General features: G+C 39.4%; 1 protein-coding gene across 10 annotated transcripts in view; it reads left to right on the forward strand.

Annotated features, from left to right (window-relative positions):
- Window positions 1-1093: 1093 nt before the first annotated feature.
- LOC117229669 (Ryanodine receptor) overlaps window positions 1094-13289 on the forward strand; it is a 55872-nt gene continuing 43676 nt past the window's right edge. For 9 of the 10 annotated variants that reach the window (XM_076520029.1, XM_076520027.1, XM_076520031.1 and 6 more), the window contains exon 1: window positions 1095-1594. The gene's annotated coding sequence lies outside the window, so the exon portion shown is untranslated. Of the gene's footprint in view, window positions 1595-13289 lie in introns of all 10 variants that reach the window. The other variant, XM_033486294.2, reaches the window with a different exon arrangement.

The following is a 13289-nucleotide window of genomic DNA, read 5'->3' on the forward strand; positions in this document are numbered from 1 at the left end:
GTTGTAAAATTTCCTTAGGTACCTATTGTTTCGACGTATGGATTGTCTATTGTATGTCCGAGTGCTCGCGTCATTTTCGAAACGAACGGAGAAACGAAATCCGTATACAATCTTTCGTAAACTCTGGGACAAAAATAGACAGGCGACGAGCGTGTGTCTCCGCATTTCATTTCCTTCGGAAACAAGGGAAGCAAAACAAAGAGAACAAAAAAGAACAAAAAAAAAAGAGACGACGAAGAAAATGTGAAATAGGTACGCGCAGAAGCGTCAACGTGGCACGCTTCTGTTAAACAATGTTTCATGGATTTGTTAAGGATCACAAAATGTTTTTTTAGCTAGTAGAGTGACGGTAATTAAGAACTCGCTAATTCCACGTTCTCATGGCTCATGGCGACACAATAAGAAATAACAATGAACACTACACTATTACAAATATTTATTATAAATAAGATATAACAAATATAAAGGATAAATATATTATATTGAATTAATAATGATTGAACGAGATGAAATTTTTTGGTACAATAAAACGAAAAGATCAACGTCGTTGGCAATTATTTCGCCCCGAGATCTCGCAATCCCGGAATTTCCTTCTCGTCCAGTCAATCAGGGTACTTCTGTATAGACGTGTAGCCGCAATAAACTGTTCGATGTTTTTACATTGTATTGTCCCAGTAACAAAAACACGTTCGCCGCACGAATTCAAAAATGCCGCCGACGGCGCTCCATCCGTATCGACCGTTCGAAACGCTCGCTTACCCGGAGATTGCTACATTACCGACACGTAGTCACACTTCGAGAAAAATCATACGAGTTCAAAATTTTCAATTCCGAGGATATTCCAAAAGATCTCTATGTTCGAGAAAAACAATAGCTTTGAACAATCTTCGTTTAAAACTTGCCAGGTTAACAAAATTATTTCTACGAATTATTTTATCTCGAGAAACGAATACATTACTTTTTCTCGTGTATTTAATATTTGTAAGATATCGCAATGCGCTAGATGGAAAGTTTGTGGAAGCGGAAGCTGACAGATAGGGAAAGATGCGACTCGATTGATCATGCTCAGCCATATGCGAAGCGGTGCGGGCGCGAGTCGTGTCGTGTCCAGTGCCTCCAGTCGTACCAGGACCACCGACCGGTGTGAACGTTCTTCCTCGTGCGTCGTCCCGCCGCTGTCGTGTCTACGTACGTGCGTATCGGTGTTATACACTGTGGCCGTCACCGCGAAAATTCCAGCGGTCCAGTGCATTTTTAGCCGATCCGAAAGGCTATCGGATCGAACGCGAAAGACGTACGAGGAGATCTCTCGTGTGTTCTGGCGGAGATCGGTGGTGGTAAACGTATGACACGTACTTGCTCGCCGCGAAGAGTCAACGAGAGACGATCGACGAGCGTTCGCCGCGTTTTCACGTAACGAGCGTCGCACGGACAAACATCATCGCCCTATCGAAATCATTTTTCGGCGCGCCGTTGCTCCCCGGCGTTCTTGTCCCGGCCCGATTACCGCCTCGGGAACAGTTCCCCATCGGCGACAACGACGACGCGGAGAGAAGTGCACCGAAAACATCCGATCGGCACGGGCGGCGAGGAAGTGAGTAAACACGTTTTTACGTTTCTTCTTTTTCGCTCGACGAATGCTGATAGTGCAAAGTACGTTTCCTCTGGTTTCCCCCCCGCGATCTCCTCTCCAGTGTTCCCCGAGTGCTTAGTCAAGTTTCCTCCTGACTTATTCGGTTCCGGTCGTTCACTGCTGCTTGCACGGTCGATCGCTTTCTAGGAATATCGATAGGTTAGATTTCGTGCGGGAGGAACGCGGTTGCCGATCCTCGTGTCACAGAGACCCGATCGATTTCAGAGATTCGTCGAACTAGCTCAGCGGAACCGTTTTTCTCTCATCTTTTGTTCGTCTGTCATTCTCTCGTGAAGCACACCATTCATTTGTGTCTAATATACGAGCTATGTATGTATTTATATTGAATATCAGCTGATTGGTATTACCAACTGCTTGACGTTGCTCAAATTCATTCATTCCCCGTTCGAATCGCTCGAGATGGAGAACTGAAAAATATTATTGATTGCCAGTGATTTGTGGTTAATAGAAATCGTTAAGATCTACGCGACGGATCGGCGGAGGACTTCGCCTAAGCTCCATAATGAATGATCGGTATGTTGTATTTATCCTCCCTCCAGTACTCTTCGCCGCGTTTATGTAGCATACGAACGGGAAACCGATAGAAATAGAGCTCGCTAAATAAATATCACGCCGATGCATGTGAAATATCGCCATTTTTATTCTCGATCTAACTTCCAGGCTGCGCGCGACCCTTTGCCAAAACTTCTGCGTGGAGTTTGTTGACAGTTGAGACTTTATTTCGTTTTATCGTACAGCAGAATTGGAAATTAATAGAAGATAGATTTTCATTTATGTGTATTATTTTTAGAATAAGTTGGTTCCTCTGTCGTTATTCTTATTGTTATTGGGCGAGATCTAGGCGTTGTCGTGCGACGGCATCGGTTTCCATTTATTCTCTAATCGAGGAGAATTTTCCGCCGATTTAAAGCGCACACTTACGATTTGTTTGGATTATTTCTAACTTGTTCATCGTATCCTGTTCTAAAACGACTTATTGTTTCGAATATGCAATATCATTGCATACGCGATGCATTAACGCCGTAGCGCACTATGTTCGTAGTATTTATGAATATTTAAGACATAACCTCTCTACTTGTTCTGGTATTTATGGAATTGCACGAACCAAAAAACGATAACGTAAAAGTTAAGTCTGTGAGACACCGGACGGAGGGAAAAACTCGAAGAATATTGATAGGGTGCAGAAGAAGCACGAAGAATATTAAAATAACTACTCAGATCATAGGCGATCAAATTTTTGTACAATATTTACTATCTAAATGTGCGCTTTGATAGTTTTAACGATATTTTACAACATAATACACTCTTGTTTTAGTGTAACGATATTTTTCCTAATCCAAATGAACGTATTAAATATGTTTATTTGACCTATACATTAAATTCATAAATTTAACAAACAATAATATAGAAACATTTTCATTCAGAGCTTTTATTGTCTTCTGTTCCTTTAATTATGTAGAGTAGCATATCTCTCCAAATGTTAATTAATCATGTGTAAAGAGGAGGATATTGAAATTATATTTGAACAAGTTTTCCTTCAAGAAAATATAACAAAAATTGCAAAGCCGAGGACTTGACATGCCCCGGTCTGATTTGTGCAGTGGCCAGGTGCAGTATCCGTGACAATCGAAATTATTTTGTTCGTCTAGCTCCGGCTACCATCCGCGCTGTAAACTAATCAAACAAAATGTAACTACCGTTATCGCGCGGCACGATTCGAACATCAAAGAAAGTGATACACGCGACAGCTCCACATGTATATTTTCAGGTAAGACCGAGTATGTATTGCTATAATTGTCGGGTCGTCCTTAGCCGGTTGACACAAAACGATGATAACAGTTTACGTACAGCATGCACGGTATTTGCATGACGCTTATCGCTCGGAGCGTACACACGCACACGTGCAACTCCTCTCATCTAGCATACGCATTTACACCGTCGACCATAAGTATCTCGACACATAGAAAATGCCTATGAATGGCGAGATAATCTAATCCGCAAATTGCAAAGAAGCATCAATTTTTTTGCATTTTTTTACGAAACTATCGAATCAACTATAGATCAAAACCGAAAATATTTTTTTAAAAATTGGAACACGTAATTTGAATTTTGTTGAGCTGTTAGAGACTGTTTACTAAAAGAATTTGTAAATAAGTTTTGAAAAGGGTGCAATTCGATGAAGTGACAACAAAAGAATTACTTTTTAAACGTAATCTCAAAACAATTCGAATGTTTTCACCAAATTTTAAAATTGCTTGGTACAGAAAGTGTGTTTTAGAGACTGATACTATATTTTTAGAGACTTACACTGCATCATTCAGCGCACTTATTATAATCGATACTACGGTTAAGTAAAAACAATTTTGTGTTCCAATTTTGATTCTAAAGCATTGTCATACTTAAGGCTCTTCAACTTCCGGTTATGGTACCGAATATATTTATACATATGAGTACACCGGATGTACCCTAACTATGAAGACTGAATTCATCTTTTTAACAGATATCGGTTGATAGTCTAGCAGCAAATTCAATAATATTATTCGCGCCTGTTACGAGAAGACAAAAATGTTTCACAATTGAATACAGAACAAAAAGAAACACATAAGTGTACACCACGTTTGAACAGCGATGCACAAAGTATATTGTGCGGTTCTGTTTCGCTCACTTTGCTTTTTGTAGCCAATTTTTTTCATTGAATCGTAACAGCACAAACAAGCGGAACACCGATGCTCATTACCGCTGCCGTGCAAGCTTGTTGCTAGCAGATATTTATTTCATGTGCAAATTGCATCGCGTTACACGAATCGACAGCTGGAACGTTGCGTCGGCGCAAACACGCTCGCCGGAGGTTAACGACACAGCGTGCGGACGTTCAATTGCTTCCGTCTTTTCGTCAAGTTCGACCCGATAAATCTGATATTGGTAGCCGGCGCTGTCAATGGGGGATCAAGTTCAATACGTCCTCCCCTCAAGTACCGATCAATCCGATATCCACCTCGAGCGCCGACAGAAATAATTTATTTCTTCCTTTGATGTTGACTGCGAGATTCGCTGCATATCTCAGGCGAATCAAAGATGCAACAGACCCTTTGTCACCGCGTCGCACACCCCGCGAATTATATTTGTCTTAGGCTCTATTTAGTCAAGACGTTGCACGATTTAAGTGGTCGTATCTAGTTAAAAGTCTGACAACTTAGTGAACGTTACATACATACCGCAGAATTTGCGGTGATTATCGTAGATTAGTTGTGAAAAATATAATTCTCACTTTGTAATTGATACTCTGAACAGAACATCATAGTCGCCGTTCTATGTTATGGCGGTTTTAAGATAAACCCAGTGGTATATGACTCAAGGACATTCAAGGTCAGCCATGTATGCTAGAATAATCTCGACATTCTGTGGAACGATTCTTTTCATTTATTTCGATATCTTGACCGGTGTTAAAAATTGTTTAGCAAGACTATTTTTTATGGAAACATCTTAAAGATCGAAGAATTTAAGTGGATCGTTGCCATTTTTCTATTTGCTGCGAAGGTGAACAATTGCGTACTACTAGAACACAAAAACAAGTGCAACTTGCAAACGATTGAAACACGTGTTTATATGATTCGTTCATTTGTTAGTGGCTTTGCTTTTTTACCGTCGTCGCTTTGATCGAATCCATATATAGCAGTGACTTTTACGGTCATCCGCAAATATTATATATATAATAATAATAAATATATATATATATATAATAATAATAATAATAAATATATATATATATATATATATATATATAATAATAATAATAATAAATATATATATAATATTTGCGGATGACCGTAAAAGTCACTGCTTCGACGACTTATGAGGAAACGGATTTACAGAAAATGGTTTTACCGTAGATGTGAACGGAAACAAAATATTTGATCAAGCCAAGAATCTTTGCTTGTAAAGTAACGTTTTTAACAATTAGCTGGCGATCGAAGAAAACAAATTTCCATCTAATTCTAACTTCTGCAAAACAATTTACGCAGAACGTGCTATCAATTTTATGTTTTCTGCTTTAAACCACGTACAAAAGCCTCAAGCATAGTCTTTCTCGAATCGTGTATGTATGTATGTGCATTCGTGAGTATATTACTTCGGTAGATCGAGTGCGTTCCGCGGGATATGCAAATGTGTAGATCAGTGTGAAACGAAAGATTGCATCAAGGCTAATCGAAATTATATATGCGTTTCTCACTGAACTCCCTGTCTTTCTTACGCATAATACAGCGATTAATGATAATATTCAGACACAGCTCTTACAATGCAATAACTTGGTTAAAATTAGACCGAACAACTTTAATTGTTCGGAGGTATTAGACTAATTAAGTTCACTAGACAACGAGTGAAAAGATCTTTGCAAAATTTGCAAATTGTTGGACTGTTAAACACAAAATTAAAGGAATGATGATTTTCAGCATGCATGTAAGTTATGGAGATCTATAAAATGTGTTCGAATTTTTCACGAGCTCGGAAAAAAAAAATTTCAAAGAACATTATCTCTTAATTCTTTTTGTCATTTCGAACAAATTTCTGCAATTTACGCATTCTCCGGTAAACTAGTAAGTCCATCATCTCAAAACAATTCAAGTTACTTCAACCATTTTGAAGATAGTTGCATTTTAAAAAAAACGTCCGAATATTATCGTTACTCGCTATAATTGATACTTTGATGGTCGTTCTCACATCACTATACTGTTTAAATAACGATGATACAGCGTTCCAAATATTGCTGCCAGTTTCCTAGTCAATCATTGTCAATAGATTTGATCTCAGAGAAGCAGATACGCAAACGGCTATACACATTTACACGTAGTACTGCAATAGGAAATACACCGTCGACATAACAGTACGTTGAAATAACAAGTGTTCATGCGATAGAATTCACATAACGGGTGTTCAATGTAACGAAAGATTCTCGTGAATTCGATACAGCACGAAATGAACTTGCGCGCGTCGCCGTCTACTCGTATACAATAGACGTAAAAAGAACGCGTCGTCGACGAAGAAAAAGGCCACTTGGAAAAACGAAACTTCAAGAGAACACTGGTAACTCGAGCAGCCGGTTGAACACGAGAACCGGCTGCTGCATGCGAGCCGCGATTTCACAATTTATGAAAATTATACGGTTCTCGGTGTGAAACCGAATATGTATATGTGGCCTATTATCATTGTGCAGCCGTTAATTTGAAGCACGTGCCGCCGGCTGAGCTGCTTTGAAAAGGAGCGAGATTTAAACATTAAAATATATTTTGGGCGTCCGGGATTAATTTAACAGCGCACGTGACGATGAATTGCTAAAACAGAACACACAGAGGAGCATGAAAATTGAATGTAAACAATTAGGAAAGCATAACAGTTGTGTCAAATTTATTGGTTCGTACGAGTCTTACGATATTGTTCGTGTGATCAAGTATCGTAGCTTCGTTCATGCAAAATTTGAAGTTCGCAAAGTAGAACGTCAGGTTTGGTAAAAGTTTTCTCTTTTACAGTGGGAATCCTTTGCTGGACGTAAATATAGATCTCGCGGAGAAACAGAAAAAAGAACATCCACCGAGGCGACGCGAAGGAAAAATCGTCGCGCAGATGTCTCTTTTACCCAACGGCTCAATTCCCTCGCACATCGAACAATAATCGCCAATTGGCCATCAATACGATCTAATGAAACCGTATCGATACGTCGACATGCTTCGTTAAAGTCCCAAGTCCGCGCACTGCCTCCAGTATTATCAATTTTCTTCGATATCATTATTTGTTGTTCCGATAATCAACACAGTTTATCAAACATTTATAATAAGAATGAGAAGGCGAAAAATTTCAAACAATGAAAATATTAAAATAATTTAAATGACATCTATGTATTATTTCCAGCACACTTAAATTATTGAAGGAAGAACGTAATTGTTATTTGGCTCGTCTTTGTTGCGGTTGATGAAGATAAGTTTTATTTTGCATGAAGATCCGCAGTCTACCGATAACGAAGAAAGAATGTTAATTATTTCCTTTGAATCAAGCTAAAATAAGTTCTCTCTCGTTTTAAAGAAATTTTCGAGGATAAAGAGTTGTTCGTTAACTATGAAAAGAACCTTACGGTAATGGGTTAATTGTAATAGCACAATTCGCCTGATCAAGTTCCAATTTAGATACGACCCAGAACAGAATTTCATCGGGCAATATTTTAATTAATGCCATCACCGGCAGACCTTTAATCGACGCACGTCTCCCGTCGATTCAATTCGTAGGTCGCCTACAAAACGTGATGTAAATGCGACAACGCACGGGTGTCTGGATAAAAAAAAAATGCGAAAACAAAACTGCGGCACCCTTCATGAATATTGCATGACACGGTACGGCTCATCTGTGCCGTTTTAAGGTCTATTATTCCATCCCATTAACTAAATATCAACGGTACGGACTGCGCCAGTTTGATTCTGCGTCGATGGGATTCGGAAAACGAAACCGTCGCAATAAATCCGTCGTGTCCGATTAAGGCCATCTATTACTGCTGCATCGGCTGCTGGCAGTTTATTAACGTGTCTTCGTCATGTCTCCGGCTGATGAAATGCAGTCTCTCCTTCGCTTTCAGCTCGATACATCCTACATAACCGTAAGGTTCGCGTTATATTTCAAATTCGTGTTTATGCTTGACCGAGCTTCTACTGCTATTCTACTGCTACTTGAATTGTACTTTCATATTATTTATCTGATTGTCTTCGAGCTTTTCTTGAACACGACCATGATATTATTTCTCTACCTTAATTTATCGAGGTACTCTCGTTCTCGCGTTATGTACCTTACTTCTCGTTATTTACACAAAAGATTCCGCTCGGTAATGGCGAATTTTCTGTCGGTTTTATTCGACTCAACTTCATTCAGCTGGAATGCGCAAGATCTGTGGTTCATTAAGAGTTCTTTGCGGTGAAGTGAATAATTTTGTAAGAAAAAAAAAATTGAATTATTCTTCGATTCATTGGTTGCAACAGTTTAAAACGTTGTTCCCATAATTCTTCTTGTTAATCGGCTCACGTGGTGCGTCTGTGGTAATTCATTATACGTAAGTTCTTCCTTGTTGGATTGTATGTAATGAGGATCATAAAGAAGTGAATCCTGATTTAAAATGCCAGAATAATGTAGACAGATATAGGCACTGGAGTTATGTAAAATAACGTGGGATAAATGCCGCGAGCTCAGTTTAAGTTACTGAATACTTTTCGAACAAAGAGGTTCCAACCGATTGAATATTAATGTTGAATAAAGTGGTTACAGATTTGAAGCTATTTGTGTGGGGGCGTTATACAGGGTGTCCCACAATTATTTTAACAGCCGAAAATGAGGGGTAGCTGAGGTCATTTGAAGTAACTTTTTCCTTTGCGAAAATGCAATCCGCGGCTTTGTTTACGAGTTATTAACGAAAAACACTGGCCAATGAGAGGTGACGGTGCGAGAGAGAGGGTCCGCGAGAGAGTCCGCAGCACGAGGCTTTGACAGAAGGTCGGGACGGACTCGAGCCGCGATCGAAGTATTGAACAAGTCACAAGGCGAGAACTTTCCGGATTTTTTTAACTACATAACAGTGATATTTTTAAGAAAAACGCTGTTCACCTTTACTTTAGAACGTCTGAAGAATATTTACTAATTTTTCGGACCCGAAATAATATGAAGTTTAACCGTGACAGCTGTTTTAATTTTCTGGTGTGCATGGCACCTCGTGTGTACCATATGAAATTTTTATGCAAGGTGTACAGTGAAGATTAACGAATGATTTGCAAAGCTGATTTATTAATAAATAAGGGACGTAAAGGATTTGTTTACTAGAGAGATATGAAAAATATTATCAGTAAGAAACTCACCCATTTAGTTCAGGATGCATTTGCTGGCTGAAATTCATGATGTCGAAGGGCACTGACCTTGTACAACGTACAGCTGATCTTTCACTGCACTGTCACTAAACACTGATCACTTAATTAATCACTGATAATCCGAATCACTTGTGGATATTTAAGAAAGATCACTGAGACTCGTTCGCGGATAATCGATTATTCGACGCGTTCGTTCGGAAGTCGACGTTTCACTGCCAAAGAATCGAGGCCTCGACCGTGGGCCCTTGTCGTTCGTCTTTCGGCCGTCCGAGGAAATAACACCCGATACTATTTTCTTCGAAGCGCAGGGTACCGCCAAATGAAATAAACAAGATATGCCCAGACGTAAACTGTGTCCGACCCGCTGTCACCCTGCGCTCTTAGAACGTAATTAATGGCCGTGCGAAGAAAATGGTATCGAGTGTCATTTCCTCGGACGGCCGAACGAAGAACAACAAGGACCCACAGTCAAGGCCTGAATTTTTCGGCAGTGAAACGTCGACTTCCGAACGAACGCGTCGAATAAACGATTATCCGCGAACGAGTCTCAGTGATCTTTCTTAAATATCCACAAGTGATTCGGATTATCAGTGATTAAATAACTGATCAGTGTTTGGTGACAGTACAGTGTAAGTGAACTTCGCAAATAACCATACCAGAGATTCCACCGACAGTATCCCTCGAATGTTGCGGTCATCGACCTGGGATCAGCTGTTCGTTGTACGAGGTCAGTACGTACGAGTCAGCAAATGCATCCTCAACTAAATGGGTGAGTTTCTTATCGATAATATTTTTCATATTTCTCTAAAAAACAAATCCTTTACGTACCTTAACGCGATTATTTATTATTAAATCAGCTTTGCGAATCATTCGTTGAATTCTGTTCGTACACGGAATTATTTAAATTAAAATATCATTTACGAACTTTGTTAATCTTCACTGTACACCTTGCATAAAAATTTCATATGGTACACACGAGGTGTCATGCACACCAGAAAATTAAAACAGCTGTCACGGTTAAACTACATATTATTTCGAGTCCGAAAAATTAGTGAATATTCTTCAGACGTTCTAAAGTAAAGGTGAACAGCGTTTTTCTTAAAAATATCACTGTTATGTAGTTAAAAAAATCCGGAAAGTTCTCGCTTCGTGACTTGTTCAATACTTCGATCGCGGCTCGAGTCCGTCCCGACCTTCTGTCAAAGCCTCGTGCTGCGGACTCTCTCGCGGACCCTCTCTCTCGCACCGTCACCTCTCATTGGCCAGTGTTTTTCGTTAATAACTCGTAAACAAAGCCGCGGATTGCATTTTCGCAAAGGAAAAAGTTACTTCAAATGACCTCAGCTACCCCTCATTTTCGGCTGTTAAAATAATTGTGGGACACCCTGTATATGTACAGTGAAAACAAGATTCCACGAATTTTTAATGTTTGTGGTCCTTAAGAATCCTTAAGAAATGCACTCTTAACACGTTCCGTGCCACGTGTACCATCGATGGTACACGCTTGCATGTTTACTTAGTGAACTGAACAAATTGTTTACAAGAAATTTAGAACCGAAGAATCAATTTCCACCGCAAGAATGGGCGTTGATAAGTTTTTGTTACGTTGTTATGTGTACGAGAATTAATAATTGCACGTAATACATCAAGTTTTAGTAAAATATCAAAGTGTGAAGATTCGAGTAAAAAAAGCTCGGCACGGAACGTGTTAACTACACCATTTTGCAAAAGAAGGGGAAACACACAACCGACGGAATCGCACTTGAATTTAAAAACAAGCTTTTCGGTAGCTGTGTGCTATAAATTGATACACGTAAAATCGATCTGGACAGTCGCAGCTTTGCAATGAAACAAACCAAGTTTGTTGACGTTTAATCGATTATTTATCTACACTCTATTTATAAGAAATGAGCATAGTCGGCAGATATGAGCTGTATTCGCGAGTTTTCGATTTACGCGGGGAACAACAATTCTCGGACTCAAGTCACGATCGTTTTTCTTTTATCGCCGTATTTAACAATCTATGAACATATTTATCAACTGGCAACCGAACCACACGAAGTTATTGGTAAACGGCGACCGTGTGCCGGTAAACTAAAACAGTTTTGCGTTTGTCGAAGGCCAACAGATTAAATTTAACACTAGAAGATTCAGGAGGAAAATAAATTGAAATCTAACTTTGCTGTACGCCGATTCAAAGTCTCGTACGTGAACCATAATAACTGGACTACGGATGTTTACGAAAATCCCATTCTTATCCATATTTTCGAAGAACGCGGAGCTCGCTAAAAAAAGAAAAAAACATTTCTCGCAGCGTCGTTTATCGTGAAACAAAAATTACTTCGAAGTATGTAATAGCTGACTTTATCAATTATTGTTCTGCGAAAACTCCGAGAAGATGTTTCATAATTTGATTATCGTTAAGCAAGATTCTCGTTTGTAACATTCTTCTGTTTATGCGTGTCAACGTAAATTCTTTAGAAATGAAAAATGCTGGGGGATTGGGAACGAACAAATTAGAGGAACCAAAAAATTGTATAAATTACCAGCTTCGTAGCGATACCAATTGTATTGTATTTTCGAAACGTGCAATGAAACTTTCGCTGAACAAAAGTTTCAAGACGTGGAGTATCGTGCGTAAAAGTGACGAAAAAATTAAGTACACGGAATGCATTAATTGCCATTGCTCCCTGCGTCAATTAATGTACGCTATCGGGATAAAAATACGACCAGATGGCTGACTCACGGCGTCGTTTCCGCGAATTTTTCTATGAATGAATACCGGGAATAGAGTGTTGCGTTCGTGAATGAGGCAACACGTTCGCGTCCACGTAGAAGGGAATTGGACGCTGGCACAATGACTTTAAAGGCGAAAGCGGTGTTCTTGTTTGAAGCTTACTCGGGACAAGTGCAATTAGATCTGTCCTAACTTTGAGTAGTCTGACAACTGGAAATTCGAACATTAGAAACCGACGGAATTCATCCACCCAGAAGCGGATCCAGTCGAGAAATTGAGACAGTCTAAGGAACCAACGAAGCGCGATTATCGATTCGATTTAAAATTGATCGAGGAAGGGCCGACAATCCTTGATCAGCGGCTCGCTGCAAGGGTGAAGCGATTCTTTAAATAAACTGACCTTCAACCTTAAGCTTATCGGTAAACAACGGCATTGAGGTGGGTTCGGTTCGGTTTTACCGGGGAAATCGATGACAGTGTCTGAGAGCGTGGCAAACAAGTAGAAAAAAAATATCTGTTTGGTTTATACTGGGACGTAATATAGGGTCCCCTCTATGTAAAGAAATCTGCATACTTAAAGCTGCGAAAACACGCGGCGAATAGCTTCTTTCAAACTTTTCCACGCTTCCTTATCCGGCTCGCGCTCAGGTGACGGGTTAAGAAATCCGGTAAACACAGCGTAAATAGTTCATCAGCGAACGGGTATCGCAAACGTTTCGCCGCAAAAGGGCTGACATCGTGATGACAGTAGCATACAACAAGGAAAAGCCAATTATAGAACAGTTTCACAGCAACTGCGATTTATATTTTTATTTATTTATTTATTTAGCTAGCTAACTTATTTATAAAACAAACAAGAGAAACGACAAAATTATATAACAAAAATATAGATTTACATTAGCGATGGTACTATTAACGCAATTTCAATTATTTATCGTAAATGATCTAAGCACATTGATAACAACGGACGCTAAAATTACCGAGCCCTAAACGCGACTTATATACA

Source organism: Megalopta genalis, chromosome 3 (genome assembly GCF_051020955.1).
Source record: "Megalopta genalis isolate 19385.01 chromosome 3, iyMegGena1_principal, whole genome shotgun sequence".
Taxonomy (NCBI): Eukaryota; Metazoa; Arthropoda; class Insecta; order Hymenoptera; family Halictidae; genus Megalopta; species Megalopta genalis.